Source organism: Neolamprologus multifasciatus, chromosome 10 (assembly GCF_963576455.1).
Source record: "Neolamprologus multifasciatus chromosome 10, fNeoMul1.2, whole genome shotgun sequence".
Lineage (NCBI taxonomy): Eukaryota > Metazoa > Chordata > Actinopteri > Cichliformes > Cichlidae > Neolamprologus > Neolamprologus multifasciatus.
Genome location: NC_140448.1, coordinates 27,936,220 through 27,958,850, shown reverse-complemented (window position 1 = coordinate 27,958,850; position 22,631 = coordinate 27,936,220). Strand labels below are relative to the sequence as shown.

The 22,631-nt window shown below is 39.9% G+C and overlaps 1 protein-coding gene and 1 long non-coding RNA gene across 6 annotated transcripts in view; both read left to right on the top strand.

The window, feature by feature from the left end:
- Nucleotides 1–22,631, top strand: part of tmem132e (transmembrane protein 132E) — a 483,984-nt gene that overhangs the window by 387,970 nt on the left and 73,383 nt on the right. The window lies entirely within an intron of this gene.
- Nucleotides 9,176–20,236, top strand: LOC146510437 (uncharacterized). Its single transcript, XR_014876322.1, has 2 exons — nt 9,176–12,349; nt 12,416–20,236. It is a non-coding gene; the product is annotated as an uncharacterized LOC146510437 (long non-coding RNA).

The window sequence follows — 22,631 nt, the reverse complement described above, 5'->3', positions numbered from 1 at the left end:
TTAAACCGCCTGATCAGGAGTGCGTTTTACAGAGGCAGCCGCTGCATACTTTGACCAAAAGAAAAGAAGCAAAAACCTGTGGATATTCTGTCAAGGTCAGACGCCGGTTGTGATCTCGAATAACAAATAACGCGGCGGGATCTTTTCACGTGGCTGACTTCATATTGCAAAACCCAGGGATTATATTTGCTGCCCATCAGTTTTTCTGAAACTCAGATTTTGGCTGAAGCAGAAAAAAATAACAATATCATCCACAGCTTTTTGTTTAAAAATACGGACGAAAGATTAGCGGTCAGGATTAGGAATCGTGTTAGTGCATTGGGAAAACTGAATGACATTTTGGTCCCATGGCTATATGAAATTCTTTGGCGTAATGAAAAGTCCAAATAGATGCGGTGAGGACTAGTTGGAGGTCAGTGCTTGGTCAAAGTCATAGAAGACACACAAGGCTCTAAGACCTTTATGCAGTCTTGAGGATGCCATGGAACAGTTTTAAAAGGTCTACCTGGACTGCATCTATTTTCTTTCAGATAATATCAGCTACATGGGCATGTGATTTCTGAGTAACATCGTATCTTCCCAATTTCATTTTAAATTCCACGTTGAAAGATGTCTAGGGGGTTCGCTCATCTCCTATAGCATTCCCCCACTTCAGTCTTTTTCCGAAGCAAACATTTCTGCATAAGCTCAAAGGCTTTTCAGAGATGTTCAGGTGGAGTCTCTTTCCATCTCGGGCGTATTATTGGCTACATTAGGCCGCATATTCATGCGTCTTTCTTCGGGGATGTCTTTCTCTCTGTCTACCAATTTGATATACTGTGGGTGTACACGGAGGAATTCCTGTGCCTGGTGAAAATAAAGGCAGATTTGCATTTGAAAGAGCGAGATCTGCAAGGTAAGGCAATGTCGGATAGCTCAGAGCTGTTCTCAGGTGTATTGCTGTCATTTGTTGCAGGATAATTGACATCATTCAGAGGGCTGCTGCCAGCAATATGTCAGAGGAGTTGTGTTTGCCTCGGATTACTGAAGGTGTTTTGAAAATCGATTGTAGGAGAGGCACATGAAAGCAGTTTGCATACTTCTGTGTGAACCAGAAGTGGTTGAGCTTGGCTGCTGGTTGAGCAGCAGGTCCTCCAAGAGCCTGTGCTGCTTGTTCTTGGTCTGTTTTTTGTTTGTCTTGAAGCCTGTACTACAAAGTGAGGTCAACTTACCCAGGGTGTCTTTCCGTTATCTGGACTCACTGAAGGCAATCAGCCAATAAGCCTTCACATGAAGCTGGTTATCGACTGGATAAGTTAACAGCAGCTTCCTTCTGCCTTCCTGTATGATTATATATAGTATAGCCCAGTGTACATTAACAGACCTACCAATTTCACATCTGTGTCATTAAGATAATGAGAATCTGATGCATCATCCTCATTTTTAATGTAATTAAAGTTTAAAGGACAGTTTTAATTTTTATCCTTTCAGCTATACCCTCGGTGGTGTTTAACACCCTGAAAAATAATTTATAAGATAGTATAGTTCTTACTGATTATCAGCAAAATGCAAAGACATTGAAAAATTGATTCTATTGATACTTTTTTTTCTGAAGAATTGATTGGTACAGTAGGCGGTAATTTCATACGTCTTTCTCAACCTTTACAGCTTAAGTTGCCATGGATTTATACCTCTGTGAGAAGTAAGCCACCTTCGTTGTACAGAAAGCCCAGATTTAACCCTGGTGACCTGGATAAGATGAAGTCCTGCTTTGCAGTACAAGCCTCTGCACAGTTTTATTCTGTGATGTAGTTCCATTCTTCAGTAACTACTACAAATTACTACAAGTATGTAGAAATTGTAAAAGTCCAATTTTTAAGGGGCTTACTGTGCTCCCCGAACCTCACAATCACGTCATGTATCCTTTTATTTTTGTTTGTGTCGTCATCTTCATCATCACAGGATCCTCTGATTAAGTTACTGTCAGTTGCACCAACTTGTACTTTAGAGATGGCATCGGCTAACGTAGAACAGACAAACAATTCTCAGTCTCACAGACTGATAACTCACGACCTTTACAGTCCAGAACATTTGAGGACATCTTTGGGACATTATACTCCAACAGTCCACTGTTTGTCACATCCAAGTAGCCTTATTCAATTGAAGAGACATTTAACATTCTGAATGGCCTAAGTTGGTCCAAATTACAGGTAGTTAACTTTTCATGCTGGAAGTCCTTTAGTGTGACTTTAAAAACAGTAATTGTTAGAGACGGCACACTTTTAGAGTGTGTGGGGGTTTCTTTGCAGGCATTCAAAAATAGTAACTGTACATCAGTATGCCAAGGATGTTTGATGTAATTATTGGACTCTAAACATACAAAAATGCGTAACAGTTTTTATGACTCTTGGGTCCTTCTTTAAAGTCACTACTAGCCCCAGATTTTTCAGAAAGTGTCTTAAAATGTATACTCATAATAGTACACTGTATGTTTGAAATAATACACACCACTTTGTTTTTCAGAAAATAATGTCTGTGACATCATATCTGGAAAAGTAGAGCACTGGGTAAAATTTGGCATATACGTCATTGTTTTCTTGTAAAACTTCTCTACCCGCTTTAATGGTTACAGTATGATTATTCCAGTGCTGTAGATGACTAGATGTTGTGGTAGGGCTGTTCGATATAACAATATATATCGGATGACGATATAAAAACGTCTATCGTTTCATTTTACGCTATCGTTTGTTTCGTGGTGTTGCAAAATAAACTGTTTACGGCAATATTTTTTCATCGTTTTGATGGTCACTGTAGTGGCTATATTAATTTCTTAATGTTCTCTCTTTCTCTTATATGTAATATAACCACACTACAGACGGACAAGCGCCTGTTCTTATGCGTTGTCGTTAGCAACAACGACGCTAACAGCATCGCGACTTTTCAAAATAAACCGGATCACGTGAAAGAGCAGATTATTTACGGATGAGAAGTAAAAAAGAGCAGCCAGGTGCTAAAAAATAAACCTTAGACTCAAACGTTAGAACAGGCTTTTCCCCGCAGCACGCCGTGTAATAAATACTCACAAAGAAAACGGCGGCCGTTACAACTTATATCTAAAAATGTATAGTTTCATGCATCGGTTAAAACACTCGACTCCAGCTACATGACGCTGGAAACACTCCCCGCAAGTCGAGCTGCCCGAGATTCACAGAATTTACAGAAAATGTTACATTTTTGTGATTTATATTGTTATCGGGACGATAGAATTCTTATATCGGGATATGAGATTTTGGTCATATCGCACAGCCCTATGTTGTGGTGCACTTTTTGGTGCACTTTTCCATGCAGCAAATAGCATACACATTCCTGCTTTGCTCAAGCACGTATTGATCGTGCTGCTGTTTGGTGCCTCTGTGAAGTTGCAGGTATTTAATAAACTAAGAAGAAAGAATCCAAATACCTTCAAGCAGTGACTTCACCTCCTGTTTTGTCAGCCCTGGATTACACTCATAGTGAGACTCACTGCTAGCTCTTATAGACGGATTTTGCGTGTTTGTGTCATGATAATGGACAGCAAGCCATGCATAGAGAGGCTGAGGAGGGTGTACCAGAATTCTAAATCTCCAGGGCTCGCAAAATCGCTAGCCCGACGTCCCGGGGCTAGTGATTTTCCCAGTCGGGCTACCAAAATCAATCTCTGCCCTGCCCGTCGGGCTATCATAGGAAGGAAAAATATATGTCAATCGCGTGAACTGTGCATAGAGAGCGACAGCACTGATTGGTGAGTGACGATCATTTTCGCACCAATTCCTCTGACATCGTCTTAACAATCGTTAGCTTACTATGCAAACATGACAAGTGAAATCTCCCGCAGCAAGCTTAAACATGTGAGAGGTTGATCGCGCAGGATATATATTTTAGTTCTGCTGAGCCAAATAAGACAGGTCAGCGTGAAGAAGTGACAGCCCAAGAAAAGCTTACCACAAAACGGAAAAGTTATGACAAATCAGACTATAAGGCAAAAAGAAAGTGCAGCTTTATGGTTTCATGGACAAAAGAATTTCTGTGGCTGCAATATGACGAGCTAAATAACCAGGTCTACACATAAGTGGTCCGCAGGTGCGCATTCGCTGTCAAAATAAAAAGAGCGCACAAGATAAGAAGTTGCAATGCATGTTTGCATACATAAGATTTTCTGGAGGAGGACAGACATTTGTTTAGAACTCTTAAAGATGTCGAAGAAGCTCCTTTAAGCAATTACTGTGATGTTCCTCCACCTCCAAAGAAATGTCAGAAGGAGTCCGAACCACAAAAGAAGCGCGTATTCTCGGAAAAGTGGTTGCAGGAGGTGAGCTGGCTTCAAACAAATGATGAATGCACAGAGATGTGGTGCAGAATGTGCCGTGAAAATCCCACTCTAGGACAAAAACAGCCTTTTATATGGACGCAAACGCGCGTTGCAACTTCTTATCTGGTGCGCGTCTTTTATTTTGACATCGAATGCACACATGCGGACCACTTTTGTATACCCGTGTAAATAACATAATGTTCTGCCGGGTGTGTTGTTGGTTTTCCTTCGATTTCTGAGTCGACAAGCGCATTTATTACTGGGACCAGTAATTTTAAGAAAGGCCCCCGTTAGAACCCATGAGAAATGCAAGAAATGCATTATTGATCAGTCTGCAATATCTTTCCCGGAACAAACACCAATTGCAAATAACATACTAAAAAGAAACCTGAAAAATCTGTTTAGAACAGCGTACTATGTTGCAAAGAGTGAACTACCACTGGCAAAATTTATCAGTCTTTGCAAACTTAAAAACGCAAATGGCCTCAATCTTGGTTCCACTTGCCTCTTACCCGTGACTTCAGTGGAAATTTCAAATTCAGGATCTGACACAGACTGATTCATGTCCTACACAGTTCTTACAAGTTCATAGAAATGTCTGTTCAATTAGAACCAAGTATTTGAGTTGATGATTGTAATTTTTATACAATGTTGTAATTTGTTTTTCAACAATTTTTTGATTAATGTTTTGTTTCCTTTACAATATTATACTTTAATGTATAATACTGTAACGGAAACAAAACAGGAAACAAAACATCAATAAAAAAAATTGCTCTCTTTTTTTATTCGGGCTACTTAAATTTATTTTGGGCTACCAAAAACTGAAGAGTCCCTGCCCGAAGGGCTGCCAGGGATTTTGAAATTTTGCGAGCCCTGATCTCGCATTGCCAGCGATGGTCTAATGATGCCTGTTGTAGTTGTGCTTCACGCTAAATATAAATAATTAGGCTTTGTGATTATTATGATTGATTATTATTATTATAAGTGGTGATTTGACTGTTTTGGTGCCTCATCCAGCGCTTGGAGCCCAGCACGGCACGTGATTCATGTCACACTGTAGCAGCTGCAGTTCAAGATGCTGTTGACAATCCTTTGTGATTTTTTTTTTCTTTCTTCTTCTGGAGGAATCATTTCTGTTACTGGGTTAGTGCGTGTACACCCAGAGAGGGATGACATTTCTTTTACACCGGCTTCTGTGTGGGTGAGGATCCCCAGAGAGAGCTAGTTTTACTCGGAGCTGTCCAATTTGAAATAGGAGTTCCTCGGGGGGAAAAGCTGAGACCATCAGGAGCACTGACACCACCCCCTGCTTGAAAAGATATTTGAATTTAATCTCCTATTCTTGGTACCTTGAAGGGAAGCTCAGTTGCTCACTTTCGTTATGTTGTAATCACAGCTGCACAGGAGCGGCAGCCTCACTATCTCATGCTCCAATGAGTAGTAGTAACCCATACATTTTGCTTGATCTCCAAGTCAGCGCTGCACACACTGAAAGCTAACGGTGTTCCATTCCACCCTGAACTTTGAATATTTCCACTGATCTCGGGCTGAAATATTACTATAAACACTATGTATGCATAGTGATTTGAACTCTGAAAATGTCAGCAACTAGGTTGCAGCACGGCCCCAATTTTCTTACCCTCTGCATCTGTTGGCAGGTCTGAGCTCCACTTGCCTTATCAAATAAATTGGACAGTGGCTATTTCCCCGATTGCCTCCTCAGAAAGGTTCTGCCTCACCCAAGGGTCTTCTGCTCATGGCTGTGGCTGATGGGAAAACTACTTAGAATAATTGTCCTCCAAAAGGACAGTTCCCAGCCATTGCTGTCACCTCCATATTGCACACAATGCATGTGACTCCTGTGTGCATGCATATGTGGCTGAAAGAAAGGGGCACAAAAGGGGAGAAAGGGGTATTACTTTAGGTTATGTGTCGCAGTTTTTGTTCAACATGTGTTCCCTTCTGGCGCTGCCGTGCTATTGGAACACTGAAAAGCCAGACCAGATTTATTTGTAATGCAGGAAGTGAGAATTTTTGGCCTTGACAGCAGTGGCAATCCATTTTTGCCTTTGCTTTGGTCTATACATTATATTAGACGACTTTAATGCAGGGAATGCAGTTCATACAATATGTATGGATAATGCCTTTTGACTCCAATCCACTGATGCCATCTGCAGTAAGTCGGTGCCCGGTGACGGGTTCACTAGCCCTTCATAACTGCTCTAATAATGCAAGTAAATCTGAAGATCTGCTTTGATGTTATCTTGTACCACACACTAAACCTCTCCGACACCTTTATGCATAAAGATGAGTTTATTCATGAAGATTACTATTCTCTATTGAAGTAAGAAACACAGCTGTGTGTCTTCTGTGGCTCTAGAGGGAGATTTATGAAGAAACCTGTCATTAGGGTTATCTTGGCTTGAGGCTTTAAAAGTGTTTGTGCAAACTTTGAATGAATCGGTGAATTTTTTACTCGACTAAAACGTTAATAGACAGAGGTAACTTTGAACATTGATAATCCGTCACAACATTCATGGATGTGAAGATGTCACATTGGGTTATAGGAACTTTTCGCAGTTTGGAAACACAATGAAAAGAAAATCAGTTTATTTGGGGAAAAACGTGGCCTTTAAGAGATGATGCAAAACGTGTTAAATTATGATGCAAATCTAGAAAATCTGCCATAAAATTGTGAAACAGAGCACAGAGGATCAAGGCGTTTACCCATTTTCCGTTACCAGTGACGTGACAATTCTGCCTTTTTAGCACCAACATCGTTTTCATTGGATTTTGACAACCAAATGTCAGATTGTATGATTCACAGAAGTGGTTCAAACTTTAGGCCCAACAATTTTGGTGGACATGCAGAAACCAGTTCTAGATCAGGCAGCAACATTTCTATTTGTAGTTCATTTTCCATTGCAGTGCAACCAGAACTAAATGCCTTCTACTTTTAATGAATTAAAAGAAAGTTGGACATCAATACAATCTACTCAATCAGCTTAATTAAATGTGCAATTCTAAGTTGTTGGGTTTTTTTCTAGCAAGTGGTCCAACTGCAATCACACCTCAGATGCCTCCCTCCAGGGTTGAATTTAGCAGGTTTATGTCCAATCCATTTAACTTTCAAGCTGCCTAAACATAACAGCTTGAAGCAACAGGCAGACAAATATCAACTGTTATTAAAACAGCGTTTTGTTTGTTTTTGACATTGTTCTGCATTGAAGAGGACACTGCAGCAGGCCAGGCTAGACTGTGAATTATGTAACAGTTGAAATATTCCACTGCAATCACTTTTTTTTTTTGCACTTGGCAGTGTGAATGAATTTGAATATGCTGAACAGTCACAGGTTAAAACGAGTGCCTTTGTCTCCTCTTCCCTCATTTGCAATTGCCGATTAAGTGTGAAAATACACAATCGCTCCCAAGTCGGAGGCTGAAAATCAGTGGTGACAGATGCTGCAGATGATTGCCCACGCTGCTCGTGGTCGACATGCACAGATTGCATAGCGGCGTGGAATTTCCAGAGGAAGACTTTGTAAAGCCCTTCAACCCTTTTAATGGGAAACCCACAGCAGGAACCACAGCATCCCTTTCATCTGCAGCAGAGACAAACAGACTCGGTTTTAAGTAACTGAGTTTTGAAGTAAGACGCTGCAATCCAGCCAACGCGAGTAGGGGCACGACTGAGCTTTAACCCTCTCCTGACACTGTAATCATCCAGAGCTTTTCAGCGGCAACCGACATCACTAAGGAAAGACAGGACATCCCCCTCACAGAGCCCCGTAATTCATTTAAAAATATAGAGGTCATGTTTTTTGTAATTATTTCATAGATCAAAACACTACTCACATCTAAATTGAGTTTTATTATGTTGGTAGTTAGGTAAGTCCCTCCAGAATCATCTCCCATCAAAACAACTAAATTATTTTCCTGCTTTCCTCTTTTTTTCTCCTCCAGTGAATTATTATCAGATTGGGCAGAGTTCTGACTGCTGGGCCATAGTGAGTTGCACATTGTTGACTTTTATTTCAGTCAGAAATGTCTGAATTACTCAGTCTGCTGATAAAGTCTCTGTTGGCCAAGCCCTCTTGCATGGCCTGACCACTCTGTTTATTGTTTAAGGAGGCGTTCTTTCATCCGACTCCGATAATGAGCATTTGGGTTTTTTGCAGCATCGAGCATCACTCTGCCAACTCAACATCTGCAGTAGTTTCTCCTCTGGTCTTTGTGACTGATGACATTGTGCGGCCCTCGTATTGACATTGACACCTCTCTTGTCTCAGGGCCATAATGAGCGTGTTGCATGAGCTTTTTTTTTTCCGTTTTTACTGAGGGTATGTGTTTGTGTTGGAGTTAGTGGAGCTGTCTTGGGTGCTGGAATTGTCATAGGAACACAGAATAGAGATTGTGGTGACTTACAGTGCGGGGGAAAAACACTTTTTCAAGTGTTAGGCAGGTTTTTTCTGTCATTTGTGTTAAGTGCTCATTACAGCAAGTATCTCTACACTGCATTTCCCAAACTCAGTCACCTGTCAAATATGTCAAAATGTCACATGGCTGAGCCAATTACTGTCACATTTTCATTTTCTTTTATTTATTGATCATCCTTTATATATTCTATAGACCGTACCTTTAGGTCATCTGTCAAGCCACTGCACTTAAACTCTCCGCCACATTTTCCGCCTTCATTCTAAATAAAACATACATAGGAAATATATTTTTTCCTATGTTTGAAATGCAGCCCTCTCATATTCAAAACTCGCACTCCTCAAAGCAAACATTTCCTCCTCCTGTCAGTCTTCATGAGCTCCCTAATCAGCTTATTTGGTAGCACCACCCCCCCCCCCCCCCCCCCCCCAAAAAAAAAAAAAAAAATAATAATTAGGTGGTGGCTAGTTCTTGTTTGCTTTGCCACTGCAGAGTCAATAAGTTCCCACCTCATCAAATGCTGCCGCTCTGCCAGTGGATATGCACAAGGTGTCCTTCAGTGCCGGTTCTGATGCACTGGCCACAGCAGTATTGGACAGCAAGAGATAACAGTAATCTTCTGAAAAGCAAAAAAAAAAAAAGCCACATCGTTTTGCACTCGCTCCTTGCTTTTTCCTGCTGTTTACGATGGCACACAAACTCTACAAACGATACTATTTAGTTACATTTTGTAAAAAATTGTTGTTTTGCAAAAGGAATAGCCCTTGCCAAAAATAATTCTGCATGTTGAAAAATCATGCTTGGCTACTGTGTTCAGGGAAGTGAAGCCGAGCGGTGATTTACAACTGTCTGCATGTCACTGCACGTGAGTTATACCCGTCTCATTATCGCCATAACCCAGTGCATCACAGCACCGACGGCAGTGGACAAGATTCCAAGTATTTTATATCCAGGAAATGTGAACAGACCAGCAATATATATTCTTTCCTGTTCATTCTTTTTAAAAAACGCTTTATGTAAAGGCTGAATGGTTAGTGACAAATGAAAAAGCTTTGATACAGTTGAACTTAAAACTGTAATACAATAGTGTTTTTAATTGTGACTTAAAAGTGGCTCAATGAGGTTTCAAAAAGCAGCAAGAAAGCTTTTTCTAGTTTTATAAAAACATGTCAAGCTGAAGCCAAAAGTTTGTGCACAGCAGAGTATGTAATGGAATTACATGTCATTGGACATATAAAAGCACCACAGCCATGAGGACAGATAAAAAATCTGCACTTATTTTAAATTATGCATACCTTCATGGAATGGAAATTTGTTGTGTATGCAGTAGCACAAGGGGCAAAGTTGTCTGCAAAGTGCCCCCTCAGAGGAACTAATGGAGCTTCTGCCTCCAGATGAGTGAGTGTGTAGGGGGGCAGCGGGGTCTATGGTGGCCAAATTTAGCTGTTGAGAAGAGGCCCCGTTTCTGCTTTAATGCAAAAGGGAGTGCAGCTAATGCCTCCGAGACATTCGAGTGCTGACATTTTAGTTGTTTATTTACTTCTCTGTCTTCATCTGTGCATCGCTAAAGGGACAGCCGCGAAAGCTGACTCTATCCAACGGGGTTTCGTTCACCAATGGTGGCGGCACGAGCGTTCCGTGGGCTGTTGTCACACCATCGGTGATCAAATGTTTGTTTACTACGTCCCACTCGGCAGCATAACACGCCACTTGCGAATGCCAAATACCAGAGTCCAATCTGTTTGGAGCTGGCAGACGGAGAGGAAGGTCTTGGTCGTTCCATTTGATAATTTTGACAGGGAATCGTATCAGCCTTCGGTGAAATTCTATAACCAGAGCTGGGAGTTTGAAACACAGAAAACATTGGGTTGTGACATCACCACAGTGATGTCCATCAGGGCGCGTGAAATTCGGCAATCCCTCATTTACCCTGTGACACTGCAGTAAACCGTGTTATTGTTAGAAATAGGAATGATGATTAAACTACAAAAAGCAAGACTGTATTAAACTCATCCTTTAAGAGAGCACCATAGCAACGCATTATGAAGTTTCCTTTTCAGTTCCAATTCATATGAAGTCTCAGCTGAACAGGGAATAAAATAACCCTACCCATGTGGTGTAATATGTCATCATCAGTCATGACATTTTTGAAATATCTTACTACATTTTTCAGCAGTGATTTTTAATTTGGTAAGATGAAAGCATTACAGGCCGGGTTTAAAAGGCGCTGCTTTTATGTTTGATATTCAAAAAAAATGTTTCATCAGTGGAGCGGTATTTACAAAGCCAACACAAAAATAAAAGAGCTGTACAAGATTGAATTCCCAACTATGCTCACAGCTTACACTGCTTTACAACACACCTACGCTCTAGTTAAGATTTTTATTTTTAAAACATTTCTTAGGCTTGCTGTCCTCTCGTATGAAAGAAGTTACTACGTGCCACATCAATGGTTGTTCTTGTTGATGTATGTTTTCACATAGAAAGATTGTGACTGTAAAGAAATGGCTGTAGTTTATGATTTAGGCTTGTGAGGTGAAGTAGGAGCACCTCTTTCATTCAAAGCCATAGTGGGGTGGATGGGTCTGCAAACAGTTGGTGTTGAATCCAGTGTAGAGAAAAAGGGTCCTCTCCCAGTGCACATGTCTGTTACACATGTTTGAGCAGCCTTTGACTGTGATGAAGAAACAGATTATGCCCGTGTTCAGGCATGAAGTATCACAATATACTTAATTTTCTGCTTCTCTGCTCCCTAAGGTCTTGTGACAGTTTTCACTCACAGCAAGCCACAAGCTGTAACATCTGCTCTTAAGTAATAACTTCACAGGGCAGAAAACAGATTTAAGATTTTACCATCTTGTTGTGATTGTAGACTACCTGCTGGGTATGATGGATTTATATTATCATTTGGATTGTGAGATTTCTTCATTTGAAGAACTTGTGATGTCATTTATTTAAGAAGTGACCCAAATCTTCAGTTTATTCATTCATGAAATGAATGGAGTCAAGTAGGGCTGCCACAAACGATTATTTTGATAGTCGACTAGTCACTGATTATTTTTGCGATTAGTCGACTAATCAGATCATCATCCATTGGACGTAAAACATACAGCTTATTGCACCAGCAGCATCTGCTCTTATATAACTATCATTAGCTTACAGCTTTAAGTGTTTAAGGTATGTGCTAACTAAAAATAAAGACAAGATGATAGTTTATTACATTTTAATTAAATTTGCAGATTGTTTCGGTGAAGTTTAATAAACTCCTTGCTATCTAAAATATAACAGGACACCAGAGTATATTCTCGAGCATCTCACACTTCTGATAATCAGTTGTCTGCTTGACGTTTATTCAGCTGTGTGAAAACTATAACTTTAATCTCAGCCAAACTATTTACTCAGGAACAAATAAAATACTAAAAAAAAGCCAAACAATAACATTTTTAAGTTATCTAAGTGACATATATGTTTAACCTGGGTAGCGAAAGACAGCGGTGGGTTTGAAAACAATTTGCCGGGAGTCCGGTGTTCTCACGGGCTCTAGTGAGCCTTGCCCCCGGCTAGCTATCGAGCTAGTGGGTAACAGACGTCTCCGAAAACGTCGGAGCGCTTTGGAAATATGTGGCGTCTTGATAAACTGAGCAGATATTTGAGGTTTACACAGCTACATTCTCGCCTGAAAATATGTTAAACGTTTATTTTGTGACCCAGAAAGAAAAATAAGAGTAATATTAAAACTAACTAGCTGCCGCCATTGTTGGAAATTGTTGGAAACTGCGCTATGAATTCTGGGACACAGCTTCTTCTTCTTCGGGGTTTAACGGCAGCTGGCATCCTTGTACATGCAGTGCTGCCATCTTCTGTTTCAGTCCATTATTACACTCTTAAATCCTACTACTTATTTCCTGCGTCTTTTGTGATCTTACAAAGCTTCAAACGACGCGTCGACTATTAAATCAGTCATCGACGATTTTGATAGTCGACGTAATCGTGACTAGTCGACTAATTGTGGCAGCCCTAGAGTCAAGCACAGCATGACAAGAAGGAGCTGAGGCAGAGTTGTGTTGCAAAGCAGCTTGCAGATGCAAATTAAATGACATTTGCCAATTGGATTTATCAAAGATTAGCTGAAGTATCAGTATGCTCGATTCTTACTTTGAAAGTAGCATGGCCACTTGAGATCCTTCGAATGTCAGAGATAAGATTAGATTCACAACACGCTCTCACTCCCAAACTGTAACATTTTACGCTAGGTGACAAATCATCTTTATATTACGCTTCCGGACACCCAACGCGTCCTTATATTACGAGATCGGAAAAATTAGGAAACATAAAAACCATTTGGAATGAATCTACACATGTACGTTTATTTTGCTTAAATCGCTTTGGAAAACACTATCTAACATCATTAAAGTGGTGGTTAATGTTAGGGATAAGGTTATGGATAGGGCTAGGGCTGGAATACGTGGCTGGAGCGTCTGTTATTGCAGGACCATCGTTCAACTGGATTTCATCCACAACCCATCGACCGCCTTGGGACGTGACAAATCGCCTCGGGAGTGAGAATGGTCCGAGCTTCGGTAATGAGGCAGAAATTTGTTAATCTGTAGCTAGAAACACTAAATGCACCTTTAAAAAAAGTGTGAGCAACCAGCTGTTTCAAAGAACCGACCCTTTGGAAAAGAAGCTATAAATATAATTTTTATAAATATGCATTTTTTTTGAAGGAACAAATTTCACATTTGATGTCCCTTTGTTATTCTTTCCAATTGTAGCCTTTCCAAATGCTCAAATGATGACTGGAGTTACTGTCATGACAAAAGTTACAAGACTGAGAGGACTTAATCACTGATAGATGTTGTAGTTGGATCTTTGCTGTAATTATCTAGCTTACTCCTCTCTTCTTTTAGAATGTGGCTTTATTTTTTGTGTTAATTAGCAGAGTACAGCGAGCTGGAACAAAGCACTGCTGATGTAACCTGAAAAACAAGCACTTATTGCTGGATTTTGGTTTGTTTGTTATGTTTAAGGGAAATTTGGGAGTGTTAATAACGAGGAATGCTCTGTTGTTAACTAAACGTCATATTTATCACCGCGCTGCATTACTCATTTTCACATGGAGGAAATGAATCGGCTCAGTGTGTGCGAACAAGCAGCTGCGGTTTCAAATTTGTATCTGCTTGGTGATATTTCCCCAGTTTCTGAAGATTTTTGAAGACTCCCATTAAAAAAGTCTGTCCCTGGCAGGTTTCGCACTCCCGTCTGGCTTTCCAGCTGTGTGTGAGAAAATCTCAAAGCTGTTTGCTAGTGAACACAGACAGCAATGGATATCAAAGTGTTTGAGATGATTGATAAGATTATGGCATGTGTTCCAAGAGTGAAGCTATGATTGTCACTTGAGAGTTGTGGTGAATAGTAAGGGAAGCTCTACAGTGCCAGAGAAATTTGCAAGTGGTTATTGACATTTTTAGGGAGTTAAAGGTCAATCCCTCCTGGAGCAGCCTTGATGGAAAATTCCCTTACAGAGGACATATCACTTATAAAGTTGTTGTCTAGTTATTCTAAGGGGATATTTGGTGATATTACATCATGTGTGGGGTTTGCTTCTGGATAGGCAGGTGACCTCGAGGTGTACAAGTTTTTTGGTAGGTTTTAATACTGGCATCCTCGCAAGTACGTGTAACTAGTGCAATTAAAGTTTTAATGAGAGGAAAACAGACTGTGCAAAAAGTCTAAGTCTGTAATCATTCTGACAGTTTTTATACTATTACAGCATATTAATTCATGACAGTATGCATTATTATTAGGATGTAACTTTAAGTTTATCTGCAGGAGATCCACAAATAAATAAATAAATAAACATAAGAAGAATGTATATTGCATAGAAATGTATTAGATCACCTGTAATTAACACAAGAAAATGCTAATATTTTATAAATTTGTTAAAAACTAAATCAAACAAACAAATACTGAATTCACATTTTAATGCCCAAATTTGACACACATTTAATCTAGCATAGTACTCAACCACTCAAACATTTTTTCTGTTCAAGAATGTAGCTTAAAAAATGCAGTTTAGCATCTTAATCAAATAATTAGATGCCTTATTACCAGTTTTAAGAGCAGTTGTGGCATAAACCTTGCATTGGGTTGTTTGTTATGTAACCTGTAACTGAGAGATCTACCGTATACGTGAGAACACTGACAAATACAGTTGACTTGGATATGACAACCTCATAGATTATGCTAGCTGGCAAACCTTTGCTCTGATTAGCTCTGGATAATATTGTAGATGGCAAACCTTAGTTATACATTTATACCTTTTATTGCTGTGTGAAATCGTCGCTGTTTAACATAACATGAGTTCAAATGAGACATAGCAGCTGCGAAGCTACAGTAGGATATTGTAGGCTCTTGTCACGGTCTTAGCGTAGTCTGCCATTATGCTAATGCTGCTTATTTTATGCTAGGTATCAAACAACAAAGGAAACAATGAGTAGCAAAATATGAATTGATTCCATCCCACATTTAATCCAATTCTTTAAAATCGCCATCACTACATATTCTGATGATGTGAAATGTATGTAGGTCAATACTTCTTCAGGGGGAAAAATGTGGTACTGAACATACTGTTGAGCATGTGGGTTGTTATAGCGATTAAAAGTAGGCATCTTTCAAGTCAGTACTGTGTTATCATTAAGGCACTGTGCATTTCAAAACACAGAAGTCTGTTGTTTTCCATGTACACCCACACACCAGCAGCCTTTTAAGCACATTAACTCTCGATGTCACGTGTTGGTATATGTTTTTGTGCCGTATCTCATCAATAGGAAGAATTTTATCATGTTTGCACATCCCCGCTGTAGCCACACAACTTCCTTTGTCTGATTTGTGCTGAATGACCCTTTTTACAAAGAACAGTCAGATTCAAGTAGGCTAATCTCTAGGCTCCTCCATTAAAATTGGATGTCACTGTAGAGATTTAAAGAGCGCCTAAAAATGCATTTTTCTTAAAATCCGTCTCATTATGCTGTAGAAGAAATTCCACTTTTGTGACTTCTCTGCCCGTGGGGACATTTTGTTCAAATGTCTTCAATAAATACTCTTTAAGAGGGCCATTAAAGAAAAATTAAAGACTTGCGAACTATGATTTAATCCCGGTTTGCATATTTTATTTATTAACATCAGCCAGTTTGAATAAATTGCAGTGTGTGGCAAGGAAGTTGACATGATTTCTGCAGCGAGGGTCATGAAGACATCGGCCTCCAAAACTCTTAAGCACACAATTGATGCAATACAAAGCAAGCTGCAAAGAAGTACAAAATAATGAGGAGAAGGATACATTTGTATTTGCAATGCCTTTTAATCATGAACAAGATGAACTACACAGATACTGATGAGTGCATGAACATCTACAGAAACAGAACGATGATAGAATTTTTGTATTTAAATATGCAAATTATAAATACATGCTAATCGCCAAAACAGATGTCTTGATATCGGCTAAATCCACATTCAAAATTCTTCTTTCTTTCTACTTTTTTTGACATATTAGAGTCAATTCTACATTTTTTTTAAATCACTACATGAATTAGAGATGAAAATGCATTTTCAGACAAAATATCTAAACGCTGTGTTCTCATATTGGAACAACGCATTTGGGCTTTTTTGCACTTCATACTTCTCTATGCTAGTTTTTAAAAAAAAAGATAAAAGAAAAGTACCACTTTCTTGATCCAGCTAATCCCGAATGTACTCCGTTTATCTGGGATTGTCACTAGCAGTACCACCAGCCTGAGGCTCGGTTTGTGCCGCCTCCTGGAATCAAATCGGGAGTCTTTTGTTTACATGGCAAATGTGTTAACCTCCTCATCAGGGGTCCAGCTAATCCCAAATGGCTAGGAGAAATTAAAAATGCATCCCATACAAAAGCTCAACTCTCAGGTGGTTAAATAAATTTTTATTTTTACATATATGCAGATGTCTCCAATGCCGTAGTGTTTAACACATCCGATTCACACATGCAGAACTGTAACGACACCTCGTGACAAGGGAGCAACCGAAAGTAGCAGTATGTACCACAAATATTATGTACCTTGGGCGTTTTCTTTTCTTTAGTCTGAAAGATGGCATATTGGAGGGAAACTAGTCTAAAATCTCAGAACACACCACATCATGTTTTTCCCCTTCATGGCTCACGTTAGTACTTATGTAACATTTATAGCAGTGAAACCTCTACACTATATGAAGTACACTGCAAAGCCCCTGCTTAGGTCATTGTGGTGTCTGTGTGTTGTGGTCATTTCAATCTTCAGGACAGCGCTCACTATACCCCCGAACACAAGTCAGATTTGATAACTCCAAGGAGATCTTACAGGCAGCTCAGAAATCCAGCTTGGAATGTGTTTACCAAAAGCTCTCCTGTTTAGCAGTCCGTCAGCCGTCTCGAAGTCTAATAGGTGTTGCCATGGCAGAAGGCATCTGTGTGGAATGAGTAAGTAATAGCTCTGTCTTAACTGAAGTGGCTCACACTGCCTCTCCACTTTCCCTGTGTAGGAGCAGCAGCAGGGCTCACGCAGATTCTGAGAATTTGGGCGTGCGCTATTGCTGGTTACTGCCTTGCAGCTTTTCCATTTGTAATGCTCTTTCATTAATCAGCATTAACACCGTTCCACAGGGAGCCTGATTCATGTGGTGCTCCCGTGGGTAGTGCTTCATCCCCTCTCATTTGTGGTGCAAAAATGAAGCAAAGTCCGTGAAAAGGACTGTCTGACGAAAAACATCGATGCAGCACAATATGCAGGCTTTCTCATAAGGTGATTAATATGTAGTGGCTTTTATACGCTGTTGGTGAGTGTAGGTCATGAATACAAATACGAGTATTACACGTCAGGGTTGCATCCTTACCAGGAAATGCGCTGGAAATGGGTCTGCGGTACAATAATCTGTAATTATCGCCCTTTATGATCAGTATCTTTACAAGCTCTGCTAATAAAGTAGCAACTGGGTCACCTCATTTAGAGAGCGTCAGAGGGTATTACGCTTCCCCGTTTCAGCTCACATCAAAGGCAACACACCCGATCAGGATGGTTTCTTAAACGTTACATATTTCTGTTTCATCTCCCCTTGACGCACCGTGTCTGATAATTACTGTATTTTCTGTAATGTGTGAGATTTGATGAAAGAATAAAATCTGAGCTGCAATAGCAAGAAACATTGTTTTGAAACAGAGTGTAAAATACACCGTCTTTGATGCAAGAATTAATACAGCGCTTTCTTGTAGTTCAGTAATTACAGCATCTGTCAATATTGTAGCTCGCATGCTCGTGAATCATTATTCTTTATACAACCCTTCCCACACACAGTCACTCACAATAAACACGAAAAAAGTAAAGCATCATTTTTTTTCAAGATACATTTTTCAAATATATACTTTATATAATCTTGACTCAAGATCTACTTACTAGCTTTCTCCCAGCTTTGACCCTTCGATGTTATCAGTGATCGGACCTGCTGAAGTGCAGAAAGCCATGCCCGACCTTGGCTTCTGTGGAGGCGAGCATGTGAAAAACAAGAACATGCAGTCTGTAGGTTGAAGCAGAGCCTGGATTGTACAAAAAAGAGTGATCTCAGGCAAAGTATTGCAAATTAAGATGTCCTGGAAAAAGCCTCACCCTGTTATCTTTTTGTACCTCGGTCAAACCAAACTTAACCACGGAGAATGCGAACCAGAAAATGGTCGTATGAAAGATTTTGTAAGGGTTTGCAGAGTGGTGGCAGTAGTTTGTATCTTTCTCAAACTGCTGGCAACCACTGCAGCTTGCTAGCCAACAATACAGTCACTATAGGGTATTCAATACAACCCCATCATGGGTCTTTGTAGACATGTGACCACAAACCAGGTAACATTAAAAGTCATTTTGTCCATCACCAGTCATGGGGATGATGTGGGATCAATAAGGCCCCAGTCATACAAGCTGAGAGACTGGTCATTAACCATCTGGGAACCACTGTTCTTGAGGGAAAAGGGAGTATTCCCCATACGGTTGTGCGTGGTTCCGGGAGGTTAACGGCAGACACTGGAAAAATAATTGCTAAAGTCCCAGTTACACAGACTGGTCATTGATCTCCGTTTTCCCCAGTGACCTGCCTGTCGCTGGGAATACACATTTTCCCTCGTGACTGGTGGTTGCCAGATGGTCATTGACAGGTCGGAAGTGTGTGAATAAGGCCTTAGCGAATGCCTAGCAGATAGCTCCTGACAAAGGCTGCCTGTGCCGACACGTTAGTCAAAGCAGTCAAAACCCGTAATCATCCATAACTTGAAGCATCAATATAGTTTAAAGAGTTTAAAAAAACAAACACACAGTCATCATGAGCGGGAAACTGGATATAGTGAACAGAACTGTTTGTACAAGTCTGCAAACATGTTTCTTTGTGCTCTGAAGTTGGAGATTTTGACAAGGGAGTCTAAGGGCTTTGAGATTGGCGCACAGTTGGATCTTATGAAATTAGTGCAAACATTTAAATACCTTTTATGTATTTAAAACCATTAAAGATAAAAGATAATCACTGTAATTAGTTTAATACTATAAGAAGATTTTCTGCATGTGTGTGCCTATTCTGGTTAAAGAGGGAGGAACAACTTCAGCTGGAAGTCAGTTGTTTTCACAAATCATGGATGAGTGGTCGATGCAATGAGCGCAGGTTGGTGAAGCAAATGGAAATACCTCAGTGGGACTTCAGAATTTTTATCTGTCAGAGAGATAGATGCAATGATCTGATAGATGTTGCAGGGGCCTCAAACTTTCAAATGGAAATGAGACACTTGGGAGAAAAATATGATTTGGGTAATGCTTTCATGGAGTCTGTCCAGAAAGAGATGTTTGTCAGAGTGATGTCATGATGGGAAGAGAAAAACAACGGTATGTTTCTGTAAACACGGGAACAATCATAAAGATCACCAGAATTTTACTTTTACAGGAGAGCAGCAAGTGGCAGTGACATAGTCCTAATCAGAGCGACAACCTCCTAAAACGACATAATAATATTACATCGTTATTTATTCTTTTTCACAGAATACAAAGTAGTTTCCGAGCATATGCAGGCACATTTTCAAAGTAGACTAACATAGTAATGAATAGTCTAGAAGACATAAAGCAAAGAAGCAAAAGCATTAATAATTCACTTCTGTCTTGTGTTTCATGAAAATGAAACCATCAGATCAATAATCTGTAGTGGCTGCATTTGTCTAAGAATGAGCTCGGGATTTTTTCCATGTTACATCATTCGGGGCATGGCTCTGTGGTCGAATAACCAGAAATCACAATAACTGGGAAGACAAAAGCTTCTTTAAAAAGAAAAGAAAAAAAAAAATGATCTCTGTCAATACTTTAATGAAATATATCGGTAAATTCAAAGGTGTCTGCTATCAGACAGTGGTATTTTGTAACAACTCGCTAGAAAATTTAAAAATGTCGCCCAAAAAGGTTACCAATAGCACGAGAAACCAGGTGATCTCAAAAACTGATGGGTAAACTATGACTATAAAAAGGTCTTAGGAGCTTAGAAACAAAGTGACTTCTTTAAGTTTCATAAAGATGTTTCGCTCATCCAAGAGGCTTCTTCAGTTCTAAAGCCAAATAGTGGAGAGTCCCGGGTATTTAAACCCTAGTGGGGGCTGTACCTTAGGACAGCGGTCCCCAACCTTTTTGTGGCATGGACCGGTTTATGCCGGACAATATTTTCACGGACCGGCCTTTAAGGTGTCGCAGATAAATACAACAAAATAAAACTAGTACCGGTACCGAAAAAAAGAAGATTTATTCATAACACACGTGAAAAGACCCAGGAAAACCAAGTTAACGATAAAAACGATAACAAAATAACGCTGAAAAACGATAAAAACCCTGAAAACCATACATTTCACACTTGAGCCTCAACTCTCGCGGCCTGGTACCGGTCCGAGGCCCGGGGGTTGGAGACCGCTGCCTTAAGAGACTCGTTGACCCTCTATTATTAAATATGCTTCATCACATGAGCTGTGTGAAAAAAGCGTGGGTCATTATCACCAGTGGTTTTGAGTGAAACCACTGTGAGACCTTGCTCCACCCAATGTGATTTATTGAGGTCACATGATGCAAGATGTGAGTGGGAGTTGAAGAGCCTGGGAAGGGATCTCAAAAGTGGATTGTAGGTGCAGACAGTTGGTATCGTAAGACATCCCCTTTGCTCAAAGATGTTCACAGTGGACATAGACGGCCTCTTTCACGTCTCTTTCAAACCATCTGTCCAAAATGTGAATGTGACTGGCATCCTGAATAGAGTGACCTTTAACCTTTAAGTGCAGATGTACAGCTGGATTTTGTCCTGTCTTATATACAGGCCTGATTTGACACTGGTGACACTATTGAAGGCAGGCTATACAATTTTAGGTTTAGTTTGGTGAGACAAAAAAAAAAAGGAAGTGAAACCACAGGAGAAAGCACTTAAGTAAGAACAGGAAATCAGGACAGCATGCAAAACACAGGGAGAGAAAAACAAAGAAACACATGAGACAAGCAAATTGGAAACATTACAAAAAAAAGAAAGGCTATCTGTTAAACCAAAACACGGATCAAATCTTGGGGAAAAAAAACACACCAATGGATGCGTCAGGAGCAATTTTGTGTTCCCGTTGTTTCCTAAAGACATGCAGAGCAGGGGATTAAACCATCAAAATACCTTCCAACCATCAAAATAGTGTGCAGTCTGCTCTAACTCCTGGGCCGCGGACCATCCTGAAAGAGCATGTTGTCATTTAAAAGCAATCCTGACTGCACAGACCCACTCATTTTTATTTTCATCTCAGGGATCATCTTTCAGCATTAAACAAAGCATAAATCTGCTGCTGCAACTGGAAATCATATTGCTTCAAATACTTATGAACTAAATTTAAATACTGCAGGACTAATGTATACTTCAAATCACAACATTTTACTGGAGAAAAGGGAAACAACTGTGATGCATGTTATTGTAGCTTTACTGTACCATAAAATTAAAGAGTTCTACCCATTTATGTAGCTATTTATGTGTTTACTGCTTTAACTATTTCGTCTCTCATCCCTTTTTTTTCTTCTTTTGGTGTTAGTTGTTGCTCCGGCAGCCACGCAGAATCCTTGAGCAGATGTTGGGGCATGTTTTTGTATAGCTGCAGCGTGCTACAGCTTTATGCATTTGCATAGTCTTGTTTTGTATGCATCTATAGCCTCTGCACATCTGGTTCACTGTGTAAAATCTCTGCAGACAATGCAGCGTTATGAATGTATATAGAAGTGCATGCACGTGCAGATTGGTTGGTGCAGCCATGCGTGCATGACTGTACGTGTGGAGGAGTAGGATTGCAGATGTAGATGTCCGGAAGATGCACACATACAGTATGTGCATTACATTTACTGTTATTACTTCTTTGGCCCTTGTGTTATTATGTAGAATAGTTTTGGAGATGGGGGAGAGAATGGTTTTATTTACAGAACTATGTAAAGTTCTACAATATTTATCAAGTGAACTGTTGTGCATGTACGTGTAAATATTATAAATAGTCTTAAAAAAATATCTGAATTCGTTTTAAAGCCTAACAGGGGGGCAGTAAAACACTGCAGTGTTCACAACACTCCACTCAGTACACTTTAGGGTCTGGCCTTTTTAATGTGAATACCTGAAATATTAAGAGGCAGCAGGGAGTATGTTTGGTTTCCAGGTTCAAAATTTCTTCCTTGTTGCAGTGTCCTGGAGCAACAAACAAGCCAAAATAAATAAATAAAAAATCATCTCAAGGACTGGTGTTCTGCTGGTAACCTTGACCTATCTGTAAAGTGTGTTCTCCCTGAAG